The sequence below is a fragment of the Felis catus genome, chromosome B3 (assembly GCF_018350175.1).
Source record: "Felis catus isolate Fca126 chromosome B3, F.catus_Fca126_mat1.0, whole genome shotgun sequence".
Lineage (NCBI taxonomy): Eukaryota > Metazoa > Chordata > Mammalia > Carnivora > Felidae > Felis > Felis catus.
Window position 1 is genome coordinate 61,468,012 of NC_058373.1, and position 22,020 is coordinate 61,490,031.

The following is a 22,020-nucleotide window of genomic DNA, read 5'->3' on the forward strand; positions in this document are numbered from 1 at the left end:
TGGCTGAGTACTACAGAGATTACAGCCTAACCCAAACGTCACCTATGCCCATGTAAGGTAAAACATAGTCTGATTGGAACAAATGTACATTCCCTGAGGTGACACAGAGACTTTCAGTCCCTCTTCCATTTGTTCTTTGGCGCATGCTCATAGCAAAGCCCACTAAAATAAGCCTGAGAAACAGAGAGGGGGAGAAGAACCAGGAAGTGAAGTGTCTAAAGGTTTGGGACTTGGGGCGCCTGGGTGGCTCAGTCGGTTAAGCATCCGACTTCAGCTCAGGTCATGATCTCACAGTTTGTGAGTTCGAGCCTCACATCATGCTGTCAGCACAGAGCCCACCTCGCATCCTCTGTCCCCTTCTCTCTCCTCTCCCCAACTCGTGCTCACTCTCTCTCTCAAAAATAAATAAACATTAAAAAAATTGTTTTAAGGTTTGGGACTCTACTGTGGGCGGGACTTGTACATACTTCCAATAGGTTGTAAACCCACTGTTAACTAGATAGCACAGCTTTTATTTGGTATTTCTGAAAATGAATCATCTCCCCTACTTCTCACACCTATATGCCATGAGAACACAGATAAACTGCAAAAGAGCTAAGAATAAATCAGTCTGAGGCACCAAATTCTTTTTTTTTTAATTTTTTAATGTTTATTTATTTTTGAGAGAGACAGAGTGCGAGCAGGGGAGGGGCAGAGAAAGAGGGAGACACAGAATCCGAAGCAGGTTTTAGGCTCTAGGCCTACTCGGGGCTCGAACTCACCAACCATGGGATCATAACCTGAGCCAAAGTCGGATGCTTAACTGACTGAGCCACCCAGGCGCCCCAAGGCACCAGATTCTTAAGAGTTCATAAAAACTTGAAGTTTTTTCAAAAGTTTTTTTCCCCATTGAGGCATTTTATTTGCACGTATGTATTACATCTTTAGAAAAAGAATCCCAGGATTTTCCCTCCTGTGTGTTTTTGTCTTGCTTCTTCATGGTCCATGATGCCAGCTGAGGGTGTCAGTACAATGAAACCAAACTGGCAGAATGGGAGATTATTGTGCCATCTTCTAGATCCTTGAGTTGTAAGTCAAATCTGGGGCTGATCTCTCCACACTTGTTTAACCTGCCTGTGAGGTTCACAACAACTTTCCCAGCTCTGTGATCATCAATGATTTCAAGTTCATTAACGTAACCATGCTTCAGCATCACCATTAGAAACCAAATGACTTTGGAGCCTGACATAATAAGAACCTGGTGTTGGCCTCTCTTTTCAGCATTGTTAATTAACACTGTTAAGAGCATCTGCCAGGACATTCATGTGCATCATTATGGTGGCACAGAAAAATGGTGGAAAAAAGCTAAGCACAAATAAATCTGAGGCAACAAATCTTTTAAGACTTCATAAAAACTTGAAGTTCCGGTTTTTTCAAAAGTTTTTTCAAACATTTTCAGAAGTGAACAAGCAGAAGACACACATGAAAATTCAGAATTTCTGCCTTTTCATCCCAAACTTAAACCATTGAAAAATTCACTTTGTGTTCTTTTTTTTTTTTTTTAATTTTTTTTTTCAACGTTTTTTATTTTATTTTTGGGACAGAGACAGAGCATGAACGGGAAAGGGGCAGAGAGAGAGGGAGACACAGAATCGGAAACAGGCTCCAGGCTCCGAGCCATCAGCCCAGAGCCTGATGCGGGGCTCGAACTCCCAACCGCGAGATCGTGACCTGGCTGAAGTCGGACGCTTAACCGACTGCCACCCAGGCGCCCCAACTTTGTGTTGTTTCTAGGTAGATTTCTTCCCACACATTTTCCACGAATTATTCCCACCATCAACATTTTAAATGATTTCAAGTGCTAATATCAGCAGCAGTTCTTATTAAAACATGTTCCTGCCTTGCAAAGAAACCTTTCCAGATAGAAGACAAAGACTGAGAGGCCTAGGACTCTCACATTTTGGTCCTACAACACCAGAATCCTCAGCACCTTCTTGCTATTTCAAACATTTTGATTTAGTAAGCTTTATATGCTCTATACTTTGAAAAAGCAAATGCCTTTCTCAAAACACTTTACTAACAATAAACCATAGTTTTGTATAGCATTTTAAGTTTCTAAAGCATTTTAACATATACTTTCTTCATTTTTAACTCACATTCTCTATAAAACAGTCAAGGCAAGCATTAATATTCTTTTACAATAAGAAAACTAAAAACTAAGTTGTTCACTGATTATAATAAATCACATAGCTAAAAAGTGGCAATCAGGCATAATCACCTCCAAATTTTCTCTCTCCTAGTCCTATGTCCTCAGCCACTTATCTCCATCCTATCCATCTGAAAGGAAAAGGTATCTCTCCTTTCTGAAACTAGTCCCCTACCAGACCCTTAAACCTAGAACCCTCAACTGCTCACAGAATCAACTAACTCCTTTTTCCAAACCACAATATCTCCCTATCCTGTAACTACATCTCCACATTCTATACATATGTTCAACTCTTCCCCTTAAAAAAAAAAAAAAAAAAAAAAAAAATCCTCAACTCTTCCTATCTCATAAGGTGTGACCCAATCTCTTTCCCTGCCAAACCCTTAAGAGTTGTACTGCATTTTTATCTCTTCACTAAAATATTAAAGGTCACCAGTGATTTTCTAGTGGCCACATCCAATAACCGCTTTTCAGTTATTATCCTTAGGTGTTCAATCTTTGTCCTAACCTAAATGACACTACTGATCACTCTACCCTTCCTAAAACTTGCATCACTCCTGGACTCTTGCTATGTCCCTCTCTCATTTTCCTACCACTGACTTCCTTTTTAACATCATTTGCGGGGCGCCTGGGTGGCGCAGTCGGTTAAGCGTCCGACTTCAGCCAGGTCACGATCTCGCGGTCTGTGAGTTCGAGCCCCGCGTCGGGCTCTGGGCTGATGGCTCAGAGCCCGGAGCCTGTTTCCGATTCTGTGTCTCCCTCTCTCTCTGCCCCTCCCCCGTTCATGCTCTGTCTCTCTCTGTCCCAAAAATAAATAAACGTTGGGAAAAAAAAAACAAAAAAAACAAAAAAAACAAAAAAAAAAACCCCATCATTTGCAAATTACGTACCTACCTGTTGGTTCTCTTCTGAGGCCCTCCCCATGGTCCCAGCCTTTTCTCTTTGGCTAAAAACTCCCCCTGAACAATCTCTGCCACTCCCATGCCCTCAGTTTCTAACTATAAGCCTATGATTTCCTAAACTCTATGGTCTTAACACACCCTTTCATTCTTTGAGGAGAAAGCTAAAAGAAAACAAAAGTGAGTATTTATCAAATCTCTGGGCAGGAAGGAGAAAAAGAACCATTTTCTAAGCTTAGAAACAAAGAAAATACAGATTTGACTGCATTAAAAATTTTAAGTTCTGTAAACTAAGACAAACAACATGGAAAATAAAGAAAATATACACATATATACTAATTATATACATCCATAAATCTATAACTTTATAAGTAAATGGAAAAATAAAGAAGTTTAGAAACCAAGCAAGCTATTTTTAATTTTATTAAGTTTATTTGAGAGAGAACAAGCAGGGGAGGGGCAGAGGAAAGAGGGAAAGAGAGAGAATCCCAAGCAGGATCGTGCTGATAGCACGGAACCCAATGGGGGCTCAAACTCACAAACTGTGAGATCATGACCTGAGCCAAAATCAAGAGTCCCATGCCCAACTGACTGGGCCGCCCAGGTGCCCCACTTTCATAAAATTTTAAAACTGTCTTTGAAACCCCCCAAATCAAGAATTAGTACTATTCTAGATACATTTCTACTCATGTTCTAAAACTGCATTTGGCTTGTGTATATGCATGCATGTGCACGCAAGTGTGGTCTTATAACTTTGACAACCAGCAAGCTGATAGATCTCGTCTACGTGGACTATCTGCAGATTTTTTTAGTAGTCAGAAGAACAAAGGTAACCAATATACAGAGCTTGTCTGGTGAATCTTCATTCTATGTTTTCTGGACAAACACACACAGTTCATGGTAAGAAACATTCCTTATTCCCTTGGCTCAAACATTGCTGAGCCTGGTGTCAATGCACACATCTGGAGTTCCCATCTCTTCCAAGGCAAATTTATGGGTCTTTTTCAGGGTCCAAAGGGCACACTTTTTTTTAATTTTTTTTTTTTAATTTTTTTTAGAGAGAGCATGAGCAAGGGAGAAAGGGATAGGGGGACAGAGAGAATCTTAAGCAGACTCCATGTTCACTGCAGATCCAAAGGGCATACTTCTTGAAGTTCACTCCATGAATGCACTTGTTAATGGTGATAATGCATTCTCTGGTCACAACTTCATTGATGGCAGAATGGCCCTTCTTATTCTCACCACCATTCCTTGCAGGAGCCATTGTGCCAGCCCCCGTCAGAAAGGAAGAGCATGAGGTATTATTGCATTAACTTTTTAAATAACATTATGCTATGTTCTTAACACTCAAGAGTCACCTCTACCACATGTGAGGCACTTTTATAGGTACCAGAGGATACAAGAGTCTACAAAATAGATAAAAGTCACTGTCCCACCCACTGTTTATACAGGATTCCAGTCTGGGGATAGGGAGAAGAGACAAATAAAATTAAATAAAAAATATATATGTTAAATGGTGACTAAGTGCTATGGAAATGATGTAGGAAAAGGAGATTAGCAGCATTGCAAAGGGTCATAAGTTTAAACATTGTGGTTAAGGACTCACTGAGAAGGTGACATTTGAATAAAGAAGAGAATAAGCCATATCTCAGAGAATATTCCAGGCAAAGGCCTGCAGATGGAGGCTTTCCCGGAGTGTTTGACGGATAACAAGGAAGCATTAAGGCTAAAGAACAGTGTTAGAGAGGAACAACAATTGAAAATGAGATCACACAGCTCCTGGGTTCAAGCCTCTCATAGGGCTCTGTGCTGCTGGTTCAGAATCTACAGCCTGCAATAGATTCTGTGTCTCCCTCTCTTCTATCCCTCACCTGTTCACACTCTGTCTCTCTCTCCTTCAAAAATAAAAAATTAAAAAAAATTTTTAAAGTGAGATCAAAGGAGTAATGGGGGGAAGACGAAGCAGATTACCTAACGTCCACTATAGGCCCTGAGTATCTCTGCACATATTTTCTGAGTATGCTAAACCACAAGGCTTAACTGCCCTCTTATTCTAAGCCATTTCTGTAAGCTATTCACACACACAATTAATAAATTAAGTCAAGACAGGGTAACCACAGCTTGACTACCGTGTGACTGCTTGCTCCAAGGGGGTGATTTGGAGGTAGAAAAAGGTCAGAGTTCAGTTTTGGACAAATTTAAAATCCTATTAGACATCCAACTGGAGATGTCGGGTAGGTAACTGAATACAAGAGTCCAGATTTAGGAGAAAAGGCCAAACCTGAAGATACAAATTCAAAAGTCATTTGTGTAAGAGACTAAATAAGCTGAGGAAATAAAGTTTTCTTATTTTGAATTTATTTTTTCTGTAGTTTTTCTTTTCTTTTTTTATTTGTTTAGAGAGAGAGAAAGCACACAAGCAGGGTAGGCAGAGAGAGAGAAAGAGACAGGGAGGGAGGGAAGGAAGGAGGGAGGGAGAGGGAGAGGGAGAGGGAGAGGGAGAGGGAGAGGGAGAGGGAGAGGGAGAGGGAGAGGGAGAGGGAGAGGGAGAGGGAGAGGGAGAGGGAGAGGGAGAGGGAGAGGGAGAGGGAGAGGGAGAGGGAGAGGGAGAGGGAGAGGGAGAGGGAGAGGGAGAGGGAGAGGGAGAGGGAGAGGGAGAGGGAGAGGGAGAGGGAGAGGGAGAGGGAGAGGGAGAGGGAGAGGGAGAGGGAGAGGGAGAGGGAGAGGGAGAGGGAGAGGGAGAGGGAGAGGGAGAGGGAGAGGGAGAGGGAGAGAGAGAGAGAGAGAGAAAGAGAATTCCAAGCAGTGGAAGCCCTGTGGAGCCCTACTCAGGACTCTATGTATTCACCATGAGACCGTGACCTGAGCTGAAATTGAGTCTGACACTAGCGACTGAGCCACCCAGGCACCCCTCTTTTTATTTTTTTCTTTTCAAATTTTTATTTCAATTCCACTTAGTTGGGACGCCTGGGTGGCTCGGTCGGTTGGGCATCCGACTTCAGCTCAGGTCATGATCTTGTGGTCTGTGCGTTCAAGCCCCGCATCGGGCTTTGTGCTGACAGCTCAGGGCCTGGGGCCTGCTTTGGATTCTGTGTCTCCCTCTCTCTCTGCCCCATCCCTGCTCATGCTCTGTCTCTCTCAAAAATAAATGATAAAAAAATAATAATAAGTAAATAAATTCTACTTAGTTAACATACGTGCAATAATGGTTTCAGGAGTAGAATTCAGTGATTCATCACTTACATACAATACCAGTGCTCATCATAACAAATGCCCTATCAATTCTCGGTAGGAAATAAAGAATTTTTTTTTAATTTATTTCTTTTTAGGTTATTTAGAGACAGAGACAGAGAGAGAGCGCACGTGCGCACATGCATGAGGGGGAAGGGGCAGAGAGAGAGAGAGAGGGAGAGAGAGAATCTCAAGCAGGCTCTATGCAGTCAGCATAGAACCTGACTCAGGGCTCGATATAACAAACTTCAGATCAAGACCTGAGATGAAACCAACAGTCAGACATTCAACCAACTAAGCCACCCATGTGCCCCAAAATAAAGTTTGTTTTTTTTTAAGATGATAATCAAGGTGTGAGCCCTGAGCACTCTAACATTGAAAGGAGGGAGGTAAGGAAGAACTAGCACACAGCAAGAAGGACAGACCCTGAGACAAGAGTAGAACTAGGAGAATGTGATGTCCTGGAAAAGCAAGCGGGGAAAATGGTTAGGTTCAAGAACAAGAAAGTCATTAACTGTGGCAAAGCTGCTAACAGACCATGTGGAATGAGGAATGACTGATGGATTTAGCAATGTAGAGATAAATGGTCACAAAGTAGAATTCTACAGGAGCAGTGGGGACAAAAGCCTAAAGGAATTTAAGAAAAAAAGTGAGGAGATTAACTGTAGACACAAGACAAGAGTTTCACTCTAATTAAACACATTTCTTGGGACACCTGGGTGGCTCAGTCAGTTAAGCATCCAATTGCAGCTCAGGTCATGATCTCACGAATTCTAGCCCTGTGTCAGGCTCTGTGCTGACAGCTCAGAGCCTGGAGCCTGCTTCAGATTCTGGTTCTCCCTTTCTCTCTGACCCTTCCCCACTCACACCCTGTTTCTCCTTATCAAAAATAAACATTAAAAAATTTTTTTTTTCATTTTTTTGGGGGCACCTGGGTGGCTCAGTTGGTTAAGTGTCCAACTTAGCTCAGGTCACGATCTCACAGTTGGTGGGTTCAAGCCCTGCATCGGGCTCTGTACTGACAGTGCAGAGCCTGTGTGGGATTTTGTCTCCCTCATCTCTGCCCTTCCTCCACTTGTGCTATCTCTCTCTCAAAATAAATAAATAATCTTAAAAAAAATCTTTATAAAAAATGAAATGTGAAGGGGTACCTACATGGCTCAGTTGGGTAAGCATCCTACTCTTAGTAGCAATTCAAGTTATGATTTCACGGTTTGGTTCTTGGGATCGAACCCCGACTCAGGATCTGCGTGGGATTCTCTCTCTGCTCCTCCCCACTCATGTGTTCTTGCTAGCTCTCTCTCAAAATAAATAAATAAACTTTAACAAAAATAAAAACGTTTAAGATAAACACTATGATCTCTAGAAAGGAATACACCAAAATGTTAAAGCAGTGGTTATATTACAGCATTGTGCGATTAAAGCTGACTTCAATTTTTCTTATAATATTCCTACATTCTTCAAATGTTCAACAGTAAACACGTACAGTTTTACTAATAGTTCTTTAAATGTTCATATCCTCCAACCAAGAAGCTATATCTAAGTATTGCTCCCAAGGAAACACCCTGAAACTTAAAGTTTTACGCACCAAAAAAAATTTAATTTTTTTTAATCTTTATTTTAACATAGGCTCCACACCCAATGTGGGGCTTGAATGCACAACCCCAAGATCAAGAGTCGCATACTCTACTGACTGAACCAGCCAGGTGCCCCTAGGCACCAAAATTTTTATTATGGCTTACCAAAACAGTAATATTAACACCCAAGTTTCCAATAGTAGGGAATAGTAAAAGTTTAAGGTATGTTTCCTCAATTTAGAAGGATGTTGGTTAACTGGAAAATGCTTATATTAAACTGTTAACTGAATAGGGGCACCTGGGTGGCTAAGTTACTTAAGTATCCAACTCTTGGTCTCAGCTCAGGTCATGATCTCATGGTTCATAGGACTGAGCCCTACATTGGGCCCTGTGATGACAGCATAGATCCTGCTTAGGATAGAATCTCTCTTCCTCTATCTGCTCCTCCCCTCTCTCTCTAAAAAAGTTAACTTTAATGTTTAAAATGTTAACTGAATGTTAATAAAAACTGAACACACAGTGGACTAGTCAGATGTGCTTCTCTCTTTGCCCACCTAATCTCCTCTAAAACAACAGCAAAATTATTTTCAAAAGGGAAAAGATGGGGCACCTGGGTGGTGCAGTTGGTTAGGCATGCACTATTGATTTCAGCTCAGGTCATAATCTTGAACATGAGTTCAAGCCCCGTGTTGGGCTCTGCACCGATCATGAAGAGCCTGATTGGTATTCTCTCTCTCTCCCTCTACCACTCTCCCTCTCCCTATCTCTCTCTCACTCAAAATAAATAAATAAACTTTAAAAAGGGGGGGGAGGTGACAATGAAGACTAAAGAAAAAGAAGAGACAAAGGATTATTAAAGTACACAACAAATGACGTCAACAAGTCTTGTAATATAGAAAAATGTTCCAGTGATTAGCAGAACAGAGGAAGAGACAAATTAAATGCCTGGCAAGGGGGGTACCAAAAATGAACAAGCCATTTTACCCGATTGAAGAAATGTTTGAAAGCAACTGACCATTCACATTCTTTCATTTCACAAATGTTTCCTAAGTGCCTACTAGGTGCCAGACTCTGTAATATGCATAGAGTATAAAAAGTGAAAAAGTTCCTTAAAGAGTTCACCTCATCATCTAGATTTCCATTCTGAAGTTTGTAAGCTTAGGCTAACATTTTGCCTGTCACTTAAATGTATACTGTCAGGAAGACAAGAAATTTTGCATTGAGCACACCAACTCTTTCTAGCTAATTCCAAAAAGTGATGTCAAATGTGACTGCACACTTCCTCTGGAGGTACACAATTATAATTGCTCAGATTACCAGATGTGTTTGGCAACCCTTACAATGATTCCATACTTAGATTAAAAATGTAACTATTGGGTGCCTGGGTGGCTCAGTCAGTTGAGTGTCCGACTTTGGCTCAGATCATGATCTCACTGTCTTTGAGTTCAAGCCCCACATTGGGTCTGGTGCTGACAGCCAGAGCCTGGAGCCTGCTTCAAATTGTGTCTCCCTCTCTCTCTGCCCCTCCCCACTCTCTGTTTCTCTCAAAAATAAATAAACATTAAAAACAATTTTTTTAATGTAGCTATTAACACATTATTCAGTGCTTTTAGTGTTAACTGCTTTGGGCTTTCATGTTTCTAGAGATATTTATCATGTATTTCTTTTTCTATTTTTAAAGAGAATGAGTTTTTTTCTGTTTATTTATTTATTTGATAGACAGGTGCAGAGACAGAGGAGAGAGAGAATCTTGCAGGCTCCACACTGCCAGCGCAGAACCCAACGTGGGGCCTGATCCCACAAACCTCGAGACCATGACAGGAGCCAACATCAAGAGTACAATGTTCAAAATCAAGAGTACGATGCTCAACTGACTGAGCCACCGAGGAGCCTCTATGACGTATTTCTTTTAGAGAAAAATTAAAACTTGATATTCTATCTTATGCAAAAGTGTAACTGACTTCACTCATCTTTTTTTTTAATTTTTTTTTAATGTTTATTTATTTTTGAGACAGAGAGAGACAGAGCGCGAGTGGGGGAGGGGTAGAGAGGGAGACACAGAATCTGAAACAGGCTCCAGGCTCTGAGCTGTCAGCACAGAGCCCGATGCGGGGCTTGAACCCACAAACCGTAAGATCAGGACCTGAGCCGAAGTCGGACGCTTAACCGACTGAGCCACCCAGGCGCCCCTTGACTCATCTTTTTATCAGGTGAACCACAGCAGAAAATATTTCCATTCAGAGTGACCATGAGGTTATGGGACTGCTAAAGTGAGCAAGTGAAGGGCTTACATTAGTATCATTAAAGTCCATCTGCATCAACGAACTGGAGAAAGCAAATAGAGGTTAAAAGCAAGGTGACCACTATTAAGCATACCCCTGGTCAAAACTGGAAAATATAATAAAAATACCTCCTACTGGGAGAAAAAACAAGGAAAACAAATACAATGATAATTTTCATCTTCCAGATAGAGATTATGTAACATCTGGATAATTTATAATGGTGATCATATCATAAAAAAAATCTACATGAAAAATTAGAGCCCATCATCCCAACTAAGTGGCTTCCTATATTATAACTTAATAGTTAATGACAATCTTCTAATAACAAGGTAGTTACTACCACTATTTATATCAACATGTGATAAACTAAGTGGTAGTGATATATTATCAAGAGCCTTTGCTTATACCCAGAAGACAACTGAGAGATTTACTAGATTTACTAGATTTACTAGATTTAAAAATTTACTAGATTTAAAAACCCTGGTACAGGGTTGCCTGGGTGGCTCAGTCAGTTAAGCGTCCGACTTTGGCTCAGGTCATGATCTAACAGTTCATCACGAGTCTGAGCCCCACATCAGGATCTCTGCTGTCAGCACAGAGCCTGCTTGGGATTCTCTCCTTCCCTCTCTGCCCTTCCCCAGCTCACATGCACTCTCTCTCCCTCTCAAAATAAATAAACTTAAAAAAAAAAAAAAAGTGGTAGTACACATGATCATGGATGGGAAGAACACTGTTAAAATGTCCATACCATCCAAAGCAATCTACAGACTCATGCAATTCCTATCAAAATACTAGTAATCAAAACCACAATGAGATATTTACCACTTCATACCCATTAAGACTATAATCAAAGAAACAGAAAATAACTTGCTTGTGTTGGCAAGGAAGTGGAGCAATTCTAGAACCTTGTGCATGGCAAATGGGAATATAAGATGGTACAGTTACTGTGGAAAACAATTGGTGATTCCTCAAAAAGTTAAACAAAGAATTACCAAATTATTCAGCAATTCCATTTCTGAGCGTGTACCTAAAAGAACTGAATGCAGGAACTCAGACACTTCTACTGCAATGTTCATAACAATATTATTCACAGTAGCCAAAAGGTGGAAACCACCCAAATGTCCACTGATGAATACCTACACAAAATGTGGTATATCCATACAATGGAATATATTCAGCTTTAAAAAGGAAGAAAATTCTAACACGTGCTACAACAGAAATGAATCTTGAAGACATTATGCTTAGTAAAATGAGCTGGGCAAAAAAGGACAAATATTTTATAGGATTCAATTTATATGAGATACCCAGCAAAGTCAAATTCATGGAGACAGAAAACAGAATGGTAATTGCCAAGACCTAGAAAAAAAGAGAATGGAAAATTAGTGGTTTTAATGGTCACAGAGTTTCAGTTTGGACAGATAAAACAGCTCTGGAGACAGACGGTAGTGATGCACAATGATGTAAATATTTTATGTACTATTAAAAATGGTTAAATTGGTAAATTTTATGTTTATCTACCACCAAAAATAAAGAAGCACTGTAGGTAAAATTTTAGTAAAATTGTGAAGATAAGGACTTTATCCTCTCCTTTGAAAAGAATCTGGTATAAGGATCAGCTAAGGTTAAATAACCTTTGTAAAGAATGAATAAACCATACTGCTGCAAGTTTACTCACCCACCTCAAAGAATGATCCTGTATGTTTCTGAAATTTTATTTCAATACAAAGTCTGTTAAATAAATGAATTCTTTTCATCTAACCTGTGTCCATTAACTGTCCTGATTTTCTTTTTATATATACATATATGTTTATTTATTTATTTTGAAAGAAGGAGGAGAGGGAGAGAGAGAATCCCAAGCAGGACCCACACTGTCAGTACAAAGCCCAAAACTCAAAAACCGTAAGATCATGACCCGAGCCGAAATCAAGAGCCAGGCAGTCAAGCAGCTGAGCCACCCAGGCGCCCCTGCCTCATGCTTTTTTATAATGTTGATCTATTTTGAGTGAGAGAGGTGTCCTGATTTTCAAGATAACCCACACAGTGGTCTCAAAAAGTCCCTTCATCTTTTATTTCCCATCATTTCCTGCCATAAATACTCCCTTTCGATCATACTTTATACTGATCTTGCTCAGTAGGTTAAGCAACCAACTCTTGATTTCGGCTCAGGCAGTGATCTCAAGATTCATAATAAGCTCAAACCCTGCATCAAGCTCTGCACCAGCAGCATGGAGCCTGCTTAAGATTCTCTCTTCTCTCTTCTCTCTCTCCCTCTCTCTCTCTCTCTCTCTCTCTCTCTCTCTCTCTGTCTCTCTGGGCCCTGGGTAGCTCACTGCGTTAACTGTCTGACTTTGGCACAGGTCATGATCTCACAGTTCTTGAGTTTGAGCCCCCTATCAGGCTTTCTGCTGTCAGCACAAAGCCTGCTTCGGATCCTCTGTCCCCCCTCTCTCTGCCCTCCCGTTTCTGTGCTCTCTCTCTCTCTCTCAAAATAAATAAACATTAAAAATTTTTTAAGAAAAAATAATTTAAAAAATTTTTAATGATTTGTTTAATGTTTATTTATTTTTGAGAGACAGAGCATTAGCGGGAGAGGGGCAGAGAGAGAGGGAGACACAGAAGGTAAAGCAGGCTCCAGGCTCCAAGCTGTCAGCAGAGACCAACCCAGAGCTTGAACTCATGAACTGCGAGATCACAACCTGAGCCGAAGTCGGAGGCTTAACCAGTGCACTGAGCTACCCAGGCACCCCAAAAATAATTTTAAAAATCAAAAGAATATGCTCAGGAAAAAAAAATATATGCCAGGCAAACTCTTTAAAACCAAGTAATGATTTTATACTATGGTGATAGCAAAAAACAATGAAGCAATAAGGGAGGTTGCTTTAAACCTGGTTATCAGGAAAGACCTGAGAGGTGATTTAAATTGTGAACTGAATGACAGGAAGGAACCAGACTTAGAGAAGAACACTCAAGGCAAAGAGAAGGTAAGTCCAAAAGGCACTGAAGTGAAGACAAACAGCCCATTCAAAGAAAAGAAACAGCTTGTGTGGCTACACCTTAGAGAATGAAAGGAAAGGTGGCAGGAGGTAAGGTTGCAGAGATAGGGAAAGGTAAGATCATGTAGCATGTTGTAGACCACAACAAGGAATCTGAATTTTAGAAGCCATATTTTAACTATCTCATCTCTGTGCTTTAATTTCCACTCTCACTTCTTTTGGGGGGGGGGGGATCTTAAGTTTTTGTGTTCTTTTTTTAATGTTTATTTATTTTTGAGATAGGAGAAGGAGAGAGATGGTGAGCAGGGAAGGAACAGAGAGAAAGGGAGACAGAGAATCCCAAAAGGTTCCCCACTGTAAGAGAAGAGACCTACTTGAGGCTCAAACTCCCGAACCATGAGATCATGACCTGAGCCAAAATCAAGAGTCGGACCCTTAACCGAATGAGCCACCCAGGAGCCCCTCCACTCTCACTTCTCAATTTCAACCCTTACTGCCTCACTTTAGGACTATACCACTATAATAATCTCCTAAATCTTCTTCCTAATTTTAGCTTCTTCCCACTCTAAGCCATTCTTATCACTACAGCAAAATCAAACATTTTTATAAAAGCAGTGTTATGCATTATCACTCTTCTGATCAAAAACCTTCCAAGGGCAACAAGATAAAAACACCCACTCCTTAGTCAGAAGCTCAAAGTTCCCTGTAACAGTGCCTTAATGCTCTCCCCTTCTCTAACTGTACCTTCTATCACACCCCTAAACAAAATCTCATTCTAGCCAAACTGCTCCCTGACACTACATGTGTTTCCCACCATATGACCTTAGTTCACAGCATTCATTCTTCCACCTCCCCAAACTTCAGACCCTTGACTCTTCTCTAAATCACCATTTTTTTCTGCAAAGTTCTACCTAAGTAGGGAGCAAGAAAGAAGAAAATTCCCACTGAGGAAATAACAAGAAGAAAAGCACAGAAGCTTGAATATGTACATGATAATCACACACACAAAAATAGTGTCTATGACTAGGTAAGGAAGACATGGTGAGATATAATAGGAGATAAAGCCATTCAGCAGGCGGGGTAAGAATGCTGTGACCTTATGCAAATTATTTAACATCTCTGGCCTTCAGTTTCTTCATGTGCAGAAAGAAAGCAGTAACAGTGCCCACGTCACAGTATTGTGGCAATTTATTCACTCACTCAGCAAACATTTCCTGAGCACTTACTCTGTATGCCAGCATTGTTCTATGAGATGTAGAAACAGCAGTGAACAAGACAGACAAAAATCTCTGCCCTGTGGTACTTAAATGTTAATAAAGGAAACATCAAACAAGCAAAATAAATATATGATATGTTATCTAGTAATAAATGCTACAGAAACCAAAAAGAAAAGAGGGAAAGGGAAAAAAAGCAAGATTTGAATCAAGACATAGAAGAATTGAGGAAACAAGCCATGCAGGTCCAGACAGAAGACATCAGAAATGAAAGGGCATGATCAAGTAAAAACAAGGAGGCTAAGGAGATGGGCAGAGTGGAGGGTAAATGGTAAAAGATGGAGGTCAGAGAAGTTAAGAGGGGACCAGGTCAACATAGAACCCTACAGGCCACTGCAAAGATTTTAGCTTTCATTTTGCTAGAAATAGGAAGCCATTGGAGGGTTTTCAGCATGACATAACCTGACTTTAACAGCATTTTAACAGCCATCTCTGATTTAACAGCAGCTGTCTAGCTGCTATTTTAAAATTATACTATAAGAAACCAAGGTCAGGACGAAGAGACCACTTAGGAAATTAAATTAGATAATGGCGCTTAACACAATGCCTGGCATAGAAGTAGGTTATTTTTCCAGGAATGGGGATGAATTTCTCACACCTTTAGACGAAACACTAGTAAAATAACCAGCTGAATTTAAAGCTGCTGACGTTTTAGTGTAAGGCAAATGTATCTCATAATCTTAAGCTCATCAAAATTAAAACCTTTTGTTTAAGTTTATTTACTTCTTTTTGAGAGAGCGAACGAGCTAGCAAGAGAGGCAAAGACAAAATCCCAAGCAGGCGCCGCGCTACTAGCGCAGAGTCCCACGCAGGACTCAAACTCACAAACCATGAGACGATGTCCCAAGCCAAAATCAAGAGTCAGATGCTTAACCAAATGAGCCACCAGGTGCCCCCAGAATAAAAATGTTTAAATGACAGACGCTTTTTATGATTCCCTATTTCCCATAAAGACAATGCAGAAGAAGTCTGATCTTATCCACGTTTACCAGCATGCCACTCTAAAGGCAAATGTCATAAAAAAAAAAAAAAATTTTAAGGAGAATTTTAGGAAATAAAGTATGCTTCTATATAAAAATATTTCAGCTTAACCGACTGAACCACCCAAGTGCTCCAATAAATTAATATTATTGATCAGTGAAGTATTTCCATTTTCCCTCAGTTTATTAGATTCCTTGGGATTACATATTGCTGTAACTTTCTGACTATGCCACCTAATCACTGACATAATTGTTTTAAATACATCAAACTTAATCATAGCATTGGTAATTTTTATGCATATTAATTCATAGAGGTTTTCCATTCCATTAATGTTACCTCCAAGAAAAATAACCTGCTCAAATGAGTTATTTGAAAATATTGTTATCAGTAGTAAATAAGTGAAATATGTTCAAAAAATAAAAAATATTTCAATCTGGAAAAATCTGCTATTTCAAATGGCACCAATATTGGTTACCTCTATTGATCTAATTATCTTAAATTCTCAGAGGCAATATAAAATGCTGGGTGCAAGAACTGGCACTATTTAAAATAAAAAGGTAGTTATAACACCTTAAAACAACTGAAGAGTAACATCCAGTGCTGAAAAGCTTTCATTTTGAAAATATATATACACTTAACAGCTTGGAAAACACTATGATTGACATTAACACAAATAATCCTGGTAAGAGGTCACCCAGCAGGGAGAAAGGTACACGTGTACTATGACCTCTCTAACTCAGGGAGTACAACTTGAGACCAAATTCTATGTGACTCTTATTTTCTCTATTTTCCCTAGAGAGAAAGGGCTCAGGGCTATAGGACTATCCCATTCCCATTCCTTTACCTTAAAATCTTCTAGTAACAAACAATTCAAGCTATCCCGAACTTTGTCTATGAAATCAAAACTCCACCAAAAAAAAAAAAAAAAAAAAAGACTCTACACCATAGGAATCCTGCCAAAACCACTAAAAAAGGCATTTCAGTTTGTAAAATGATGATTACATCACCATTTAGTAAGTGCTTACTATATGCCAAGCATTGTTCTTAGCACTTTACATTCTTAATCTCATTAATCTTCAGAAAGGCCTGAAGTAGATTTTATTATCCCTATTGTACTGATAAGGAAAGTGATGAGAATTTAAGCAACCTGTTAAGAAGCATTCAGACAGGCTGCGGTGAAGGGGTGGGTGGCCAGGGTGGGTGGCGAGCCTGGGCGGCTCCGTGGATTAAGCATCCAACTCTTGATTTCGGCTCAGGTTATGATCTCAAAGTCATGAAATTGAGCCCCTCGTAGGTCTATGGGTGCAACGACAGTCTACGGAGCCTGCTAAGGATTCTCTCTCCCTCTCTCTCTGCCCCTCCCCTCTCAAAATTAATAAATAAAAACTTCAAAAATTCTGAAAGAAAATTACTTCCAACCTAGATTTCTATTATTCTATCTTCATGAATGGTAAAGGTCTATGATCAGGGTCATCAAACTACTTGGCCTAGTGTTTGTTGGTTGGTTGGTTGGTCTAATGTTTGTTTTTGTAAATAGTCTTACTGAAACACAGCCATGTTCATTCATTTATGTATCACCTATGGGTGCTTTTCTGATACAAGAGAACAGTTGAAATGTTGAGGCAAAGACCCTCTAGCCCATAAAGCCTAAAATATTTACTATCTGGTTCTTTACAAAAAAAATTTGCCAACCCCTAGTCTATGAATATAAAAATCAATGACAACCAGGAAAATGGAGGGCCTATAGGAGTTGACAAGAATTTGAATATAATGTTGGGAAATCAGAATAAGACTATAATTCGCATTTTCCTGAGAAAAAACAGGTTTGCTATGTCACTTGAAGACAGTGCCCAAGGGATCAGTTTCTGATTTTTATCCAGGTACTTACCTCCTGCCTTTTCAGGAATTCTGAAGAAGGCCCCTAGGAAACATATAGTCATCATTAAATTATTTGGAGAATAACTGTAAAATGTGTAAATTTCCAGAGGTTTTATTTCTTTTATTCTCTGGCTACCCATCTTTTGAATTTTTTTTTTTTTTTTAAGTAAGCTCTATGTCCAATATGGGGCTCAAACTCACAACCTCAAGATCAAGAGTTACATGCTCTACCGACTGAGCCAGCCAGGCACTCCAAATGTTCTACTACTTATTACTTCTAGTGAAAGTGAACAGGGAAGACAAAAATACATGAAAGGCAAGCTGGCCAGTTCTAGTGTATCAGCAAGTAAACACACTGGGGAAAGAGTTAGCAATTCTTATAAAATGTATTAGGAAAACTAAATTTTTTCTCTTAAAGATTTTATTTTCAAGTAATCTCTATACTCAACATGGGGTTCAAACTAACAGTCCCAAGATCAAGACTCACATGTTCTGAGTCAGCCAGATGCTCCTAGCAAAACTAAAATTTTAAATACCAACAAATTAAGTTCAATATAAGCCAACAGTGGGACACATCTGCAAAAAACTCTACAACGGAGGTATGGCATCCAGATCCTGAGAGGAAATAATTCCTCTATATGCTAAACCGGCTTGCCTAAATCTGGACTAATATATTGTTTGGGGCATCATCTTTTTTAACGTTTATCTTTTTTTTTTTTTTTAATTTTTTTTTCAACATTTATTTATTTTTGGGACAGAGAGAGACAGAGCATGAACGGGGGAGGGGCAGAGAGAGAGGGAGACACAGAATCGGAAACAGGCTCCAGGCTCCGAGCCATCAGCAGAGAGTCTGACGCGGGGCTCGAACTCACGGACCGCGAGATCATGACCTGGCTGAAGTCGGACGCTTAACCGACTGTGCCACCCAGGCGCCCCTTTTAACGTTTATCTTATTTTTTTATGTTTTATTTTATATTTGAGAGAGACAGAGAGACAGAGCATGAGCAGAGGAGGGGCAGAAAGACGGAGACAGGATCTAAAGCAGGCTCCAGGCTCTGAGCTGTCAGCACAGAGCCCGATGTGGGGCTCAAACCCACAAACCATGAGATCATGACCTGAGCCAAAGTCAGACCCTTAACCAACCAAGTGACCCAAGCGCCCCTTTTAATGTTTACTTTTGAGAATGAGAGAGAGCGAGTGCGTGTGTACACACACAAGCGGGGGAGGGGCAGAGAGAGAGGGAGTCACAATCTGAAGCAGGCTCCAGGATGTGAACTGTCAGTGCGACGCGGGGCTCAAACCGACGAACTGTGAGATCATGACCTGAGCTGAAGTTGGACCCTTAACTGACTGAACCACTGAGGTATCCCTTGGGGTATCATGTTTTAAGAGGACCAAAGGAGGTCAGTAAAGGTGGTGAGAATATGCAGAACCTACAATGTATTAAACAAAGACTGAAATCATTGAGGGGCACTTGAATGGCTCAGTCAGTTAAACGTGGGACTTTAGGTCACTATCAGGTCACTCACTCAGGTCACTATCTCACGGTTTCTGAGTTCCAGCCACAGGTGAGGCTCTGTGCTAACAGCTCAGAGCCTGGAGCCTACTTCAGGTTCTGTGTCTTCCTCTCTCTCTGCCCCTCCCCTGCTCACACTCTGTCTCTCAAAAATAAACATTAAAAAAGTTTTTTTTTAAATCATTGACAATTTTCTTAGTTCTTTGTTTTTGTTTAATTTTAATAAGCATTACCAGAGCATTAAACATTAAAGCCATTAATTCATTAAATAATCAACAAGTATTTATTGAAAAACTACTATAGGCCAGGAACTGTTCTGGGACAAAAATCCCTCACCCTCTTAAAGCTTACTTTCTAGAGAGGAACACAGAAAATAAAACAAGAAATAACATAATTTCAGATACTTACAATCTTACCACTAACCATAACTCTGAATTTCCATATGCACATATATTTTTTTTATATATATTTAATTTTTTCATAATGTAAAGCAATAATCTTGGCACTTGGGGTTCTACTCTTCATTTACCATTAATTTGAGAACATATTTTCCAAGTTGCTACAAAGCTTTTAATTTGTATTTTTTTCTTTTTCTTTTTTTTTTAAGGAGGCTTCAAGACAGTGTGGTGCTTGAACCCACAACTCCGAGATCAAGAGTCAGATGCCCTATCAGATGAGCCACCTGGGCACCCCTGTATTTTCTACTTTTAATATTACAACTTACTATTCCTCTATTCTTTCACACATGTTATATCCAGCCTTTGCTGTAAGTGCAACAAAGGACCAGAATGGCCATCACTTCCTTCTCCAGAGGAATGTGGGCAGAATAGGCAGTGAGCTGTTGGTTTTGCAGCAGGATGAAAAAATTGATAGTAGCAGCCCACAACATTAGGACTAACATGCTTAAATAAGAAAGAAACAAGCCATATCCAATCACTGCAGGCAAAACCTCAAGTATAAAAAGAATTTGTGTTGAGGTGAGAGTAGGAGACCTGGGCTCTCTTCAGAACACTGCCTTGCTATTGGTAAGGATAGAATTCCGTGGCATGTGAGAGTGCACCACCAAGCCCAGAGGAACTTCCTCAAATTCCTGGAAAGTCTATGCAGAACCAACAAATCGACATCCAAAAATCAGTCATGAGCCACTGAACAGTCCACAAGAATTTGCAAGGATTTGATGATAATTGGTCTCAAAATCAAAAATGATTTTCATTATCACTGCCTAGAAAATTTAAGATGTGAGAAGATAATTTTTTTTACGAAGATAATGTAAAAGGGTCATTTGAAGGATGTCATGGAAGCAGGAATAAAATATTCCATATGCTCTAGAGGGTCCTGGAATGGAAGTCTCTGGACGGATGATTTCATGTCAGTACGAGGAAAAATCCCTGACCTCTAAAACCACACAACAATAATACAAGTTTCATCACAAAGTGGTAAGCTATCACCAGATATATTTAGCAAAAAGTGACTGATTGCCTTTTGTGGCTTTGTAAGGAAGACTCAGAATCTGACTGGGGTTTTTTGTTCTTGTTCTTTACCCGGATCTTCAATTCGGTTTGTTTCGTTTTATCAAAGTTATCCATGAACAGACACTAAAGAGGTAAATACATACAATGGCTTTTTACAAAAGTCAGTTATCTTCCACTACAACAATTTCCCAATTCCCAGGGTCAAATCAACTTTCATGGCTGATTCTTTTGGTATACACCTCCTTATCATTACATGCTTTTTTCTTCTTTTCTCCAGTTTTAGGCACTATTAACTTCCCACCATATGAGATCTAGCTCTCCTTCCTCTTCACATCTCCATGTACGTGCACACTTCCCATTCCCTAGTCTTCCCAATATAATTATATAATGCTAATTAAATCAACACTCAAGGTTCAGGGGCCCCTAGTGGGGCTCATTCAGTTAAGCATTCGACTCTTGATTTCAGCTCAGGTCATGATCTCACAGTTCATGGGCTCGAGCCCCAAGACTGGCTCTGCACTGACAGCATGAAGCCTGCTTGGGATTCTCTTTCCCTCTCTCACTGTCCCTCTCTGCTCTCTCACCTGCTCTTTCTCTCTCTCAAAATAAATAAACTTTAAAAAAAAATCAAGGTTCATATAAATCCAAATCAAAAGTAGGCACGCAGTATACTTATTAGGCTAGGCTACACAAAGAGATCCCCAATTACCAGTCTGGTGAGTGAATATTCAGATCATTAATTAAGCCAGTTCCCTTCCAGAGTCATCCCAAGACTGAGGCTGACAGCAATTCTATCTTGAATACAAGGCTTCCGAGGCTGTCCCAGATGTTACATCCCATATAGCCACGGGAGGCAAACAAAAGAACACATGAGGGAGGTCAGGCCCACTACCATTCACATTCCACTAGAGAAAGTAAGTCATGCAATCTAATCAAACTACAATAGTGATTGGGGAATTCTGACTAGCTGTGTGCCCCCAAAAAAGGGAGAGCAAATTTGAGTACATAGTTAATGGTCTTTGCCCCATATACCATGATTACTTTTCTTCAAAAATAGTGAAAAAAATTGGAGTGGACCTTAGAAACAGGTGGTAGAGGAAGAGGAAAGGAAGAAGGGAAAATAAATCAGTTAACTAAACCTAAAGGAAGGTTAATGAACATTCCAAAAAAAGGAGAGAAAAATTATAGGACGCCTGGAGGGCTCAGTCAGTTAAGCATCCAACTCTTGGTTTTGCCTCAGGTCAAGATCTTGCAGTTTTGTAGGCTAGAGCTCCTCATCAGGCTCTGTGCTGACAGTGCAGAGCCTGCTAGGGATTCTCTCTCTGCTGCTCTCTCTGCCTCTCCCCTGCACACACACTCCCTCTCTCAAAATAAATCAACTTTAAAAAAGAAAAAAAAAAAGGGAGGGAGGGGGCACCTATGGGTGGCTCAGTTAGTTGAGCAACCAACCTTGGTCAGGTCATGATCCCGCCATTTGTGGGTTCCAGCCCAACACTGGGCTCGCTGCTGTCAGCAAAGAGCCTGCTTTGGATCCTCTGTCCCCTCTCTCTGCCCCTGCCCCACTTTCGCTCTTTCTCTCAAAAACTAAACATTAAAAGAGAGAGAGAGAGAGAGAGAGAAATTAAAAGGTGATTAATTTATTCAAGAAACATTCTCCTTTTGTTATGTACCACTCTCCACATTAAGTATAATAGACAACATACAGACTAACTGCAATGCAGTATCCTCAATT

General features: G+C 40.2%; 1 protein-coding gene and 1 pseudogene across 2 annotated transcripts in view; both read right to left on the reverse strand.

Annotated features, from left to right (window-relative positions):
- Positions 1-22,020, reverse strand: part of MGA (MAX dimerization protein MGA) — a 170,929-nt gene that overhangs the window by 135,621 nt on the left and 13,288 nt on the right. The gene's annotated exons all lie outside the window — the stretch shown is intronic.
- On the reverse strand, positions 326-1,583 carry LOC101084456 (annotated as a pseudogene).